Here is a 4,429-nt window from a genome sequence, read left to right as displayed (position 1 = left end):
ACTGTTTCTGGGGTGGGGTGGTGAGGTCTGTTCCTCATGCAGCTGCTGTAACATGTGTATTGCATGGCCCAGAAAGCATGTTGTTAATTGGAGCACACTCAGTAAATTTTACCTGTTACTGTATGTTACCTGCACACAGGTGAGTAGAACTGTCTGTATGCACAGCAGGAGGTACAAAGCCCCTGTTGGAAAAAAGCTAATCTTGAAATTTTGCTCAAGAGTCACTGAGGTCCCTTAGAAAATGAGCATAGGTGTAAACAGTATTTTCATCTTCTAGAGTCTTGATTAATACAGGTCACAATGGTTTTATGCAGGTCACAGTGGTTTTTATGCAGCTGACCCTGGATGATTTCTCAAAGCACACAGAGGAGGGGCTGGCAGCTCTTGCAGGGGGTGGATGAGAGGTTAGAAGGTTTAGGAGAAGGAGGCAAAGGTCTGGGTTATACATTTGCATGCGCAGCCTAGTAAGGCGTGGACTGGTGTAACTTTGTTGTAAATTCATTACTAGTGGTGGGAGAAGGGCATTAAAACTATGGATATAAAGGTATGCTAAAGGATTTCTTCTCTTCTTGCAATGAGGAATGTATTGATGGATGCTCAGCATTTCTCCCTAATTTAGCTTGATGTTCTGACCCATCCTTTTTTGTTGCTGTGAGAGGCAGCATGGTAGCTCATTTTGAAGGAAAGACGAGATGGGCCAAGCTTGGCTGACTGCTTCATTTTCTTTTTCTGAAGGTGGCAGGGCAAGGTACTCCATAAAACAGACAAACAGGCAAGACATATGCTAGTGATTTTGTTGGCATCCCAGACCTCCAGACAGAGTGTCTTGCTTTTTGACAGTTGCTAAACAGGAGCCTCAACTTCCAAACCCAAGAGCAGATTTTCCATGCATCTGTGCCCTGTGTCATGGTGTTTGATATCCAGGTGAGTGTGAGCCTTCCTACTGAAGCACCTCCTGGAGAAGCAGCAGTTGAAGGGGTGGCCTTTTTCTCCTCTCATGCAGCTTCTCTACTGCCTAGTGAGATTTCTTTGGCTGGAGAACTTAGAAGATCACTTCTCCCTTACCTTGGTGTGTTCACAGCACTGTTTGATTATCCTCGGAACCTCAGCTTTGCCGGCAAATTTGTTCCAAGTTGCTGGAGGCCAGGAGAAGAACACACAGGGGTGCACACACGTGTACATCTACTCACTCCCTTGCAGGACAGCATCATTGCACAAGTGCTGTTTCCATGGAAACAAGGCTAAAAGTACTGAATAATGGAAATTAGAGACTCCTCTAACAAGTATTTTCTATCCTGGACAAGGTTATTCTCATCTATATTCTCTCTGCGTACAGCTTCACGGGTTTCTGAAGGACTGTGGATTTGATTTTGTTTTGTTGGTACTCTTTTCCTCTTCTAACACACAGAAGGACCCTCAGCAGTAGCCCCTGTTGTTATTCCTGCCGAAGAAAAATGCTGCATTGCATCACTGTGTGCTGCTGAAGCACCTCGATGAGATCAGAAACCCACGTTAAGGATTCTTCCCCAGAGATGGTTGCTCTGCAACAGTGTCCCACAAAAAGCAGCCCTTGGGGTGCTGAAATCAGCAGCCCACAGCAGGCTCTACACTGGTGATTTTCAGTCTGAATGTGGGACAAGCACCAGCTTTGTGCCAGTGCTGGGAGGGTCACAAAGGCACCTTAGACACAGATCTATCCTTGCCCTGTAGCTCTCCTGAATGGGTGGCAGGACAGGTGAGCTCTGAGCCCACCATTTACACACAGGAGTTTAAGTGCCCCAAGTGAGCTGCCACAGCCAAAGTCTTCTGAAAAAAGCAATTTGCACACAGGCAAGGCTCTGCACTTCAGCAAAATCTTACATTTTATTTCATAAACATAGGCATCTGCTGCTAATTAAAGTAGCAGCGTATAATTATACCCTTTCTTATTAGTAGATACAGAGTCTGACAGTTGCTTAGATACAAAATAAGCAACTACAGATTGTCTTCTGCACTTTAACAAGCACAGAAAGCTGGAACAATAGAATTGTAAACGTCTCTGGTATTATATTCAGTAAATGTGCCTGGGAAAAGGATCTTTAATCTCATTGGTAGCTTGTAATTTTAGCTGTAATGTTCCTTTGCTTTCTTCCATGAAGGACCAACCAAAAACTTTCCATGGAGAGGGCAGGATCCTTTCTTGGGGAAAACTTTAGACAGAAGATGTTCAAAAAACACGTGGGGTGGTACTTCAGGCCATGGTTTAGTGACCATGGTAGTGTTGGGTTGGTGGTTGGACTTGATGATCTTAGAGGTCGTTTCCAGCCTTAATGAGTCTATGATTCTAAGGACTAACAGTGCAGTGAACAGCCACCATTTTCCTGAGAGCCCATTTTTTAGCTTTTTATTTCCACTGAAAGCAAGTTTATTCTTATTGATTTAAAAAAATGCAGGAGCCAGTGCAGTTATGCTGTGGTTTAACCCCAGCTGCTCACTCACTCCATGGGGGAAAGAATCAGGAGGGTAACAGTGAGAAAACTTGTGGGCTGAGATAAAAACAGTTTAGATAAAGCAGAAGCCATGCACACATACAAAGCAAACCAGGGAACTCCTTCCCCACCTCCCATGGGCAGGAGGGTGTTGAGCCATCTCCAGGAGTGCCAGGCTCCACCATGTGTAACAGAGAGTTGGGAAGACAAATACCATCACTCCCAATATGTGTTCCCCCCCTTCTTTCCCCAGCTTCATATGCTGAGTGTGATGTCACAGGGCTGGGATATCCTTTCCCTGTCCTGCCTGTGTCCCCTCCCAGCTGCTCTGTAGCTAAGACCTTTAAAAGGCAGATGCTACAAAAGGTGGTTGTCTTATTTTTTTGGGTGAAGTTCACAGCCATGGCGCTCCAGCTGTGACAAGATGCATCTACAGCTTTCCTCACAAAGTCCCTGTTGCTTCTTATCAGAAAACTCATGAAGCTGTATCGAGAAATCACTTTTCATGCCCTGCAGAATGTCAGCTGTATCCTGAGAGGCACATTTGAGTGTGTGACCTTTTCTTTTCTCACATCCTGCTAATAACCCCCAACTTTCTTTGCTTACAAATCCCAAACTCTGTTGATACACCTACGGTCTCACTGCTCTTGTTATTAAACTGTAGGGAATGTAATCACAGCAGTTAATGCCACCGTAATCCTCCTGATCCGTGCGGCTATCTCGGAAGAGATCAGGAATGATGCTGCCTGTAAAACAGATGATGTATGTTCTGGCTAATTCTCTGCCAGCAAACCTTGGGAGGAACACACTGAGCTCACCTTCAATCTGCTAAAACACTTGAAGCTGCAATGAGATTTCAAATGCCTTTGTTACTGACTGTCAAAAGCGTTCAATATTTATCAATGGAAGGGGCTAGTTTGTTCCTAAAGTAAAAACCAAAAAGGTTGGTTTTGGCCAAGGTCTGTGTGGAGAGGAGACTCTCCAGCACTCAACAAAGAGCTGAGGCTTGCAGGGGTGCTGGAGGGGCTCAGGCTGCAGGGGGGGCCTGGGGAATGCTGCTGCCAGCCGGGCGGAACTGCAGCCAGCTGGAAGAGTCAGGGCTTGAGCAAAAACCTGAAGTTTCTTCTTCACTTACTTAGAGCCGCTTTAGCAGAATTTAGGGCACTGTTTGGTGGAAAGCTGAAGGCAAAGTTAATGCACAGACATGCTGCTGAAACTCCCTCTCATCTGCATTATTCCTAAGGTCTTCAGATACTGCTAAATGGGACTCTACCCCACGCAGGGTCAGATGTGAGACATGAACAAATGTGAAAGATCCTCCTGTACAAGAAGCTCGATCTGTGATTTTCCTCATCCTTCCCAAATATATGATGAGGGTTCCCATCTGTGCTAACTAGCACTAAGTATTTTAGCCAGCAAGGTGTCAGGCAGGAATTGGGGTTCAAGACAGAGGTGGTCGTGTGGTTTGTTGGTGATAACTCACAAGGAACACGTCTCCCAGGAGACCTTCCTGCTGCACCCAAGTCCAGGGAAGGGGCTGCTGGTGGAGAGTAGAGAATGATGGTTTGCTGACCCACTGCCTGTGCAGGCTGGCAGGTTGGCAAACGTTAGGTGGGTGACATTAGGCTGTGCACCACACCTGGAAACTTTTTTTTCATATGCTTGTTACTGTTCCAAGGAAGAAGAAGAAAGAAGGAAAGGGGGCAAAAAAGGTGTTTCTGAGCATGGTGCAGGCCTTGGGTGTCAGCACTGTGTAAGTCCCCTGCGATGCCTGAGGGCTGGTGGGCTCAGAGCAGCTTCTCCAGATGGCCTTTCAGTGTTGAGGGGTTGTTGCTGTTCTCTCTCCTCTGAAGCATCACCAGTTTGGGATTCTGCCTTATCCCTTTGGCACGTGCCTTTCAGTGGCTGGCCTGAATACCTGATCAGTCTACTCGGCGCTTTCCAGGCCGGGCAGATCGATA

Source organism: Merops nubicus, unplaced genomic scaffold (assembly GCF_000691845.1).
Source record: "Merops nubicus isolate BGI_N331 unplaced genomic scaffold, ASM69184v1 scaffold8971, whole genome shotgun sequence".
In the NCBI taxonomy this organism is placed as follows: domain Eukaryota; kingdom Metazoa; phylum Chordata; class Aves; order Coraciiformes; family Meropidae; genus Merops; species Merops nubicus.
Note: the sequence above shows the minus strand (reverse complement) of the source record.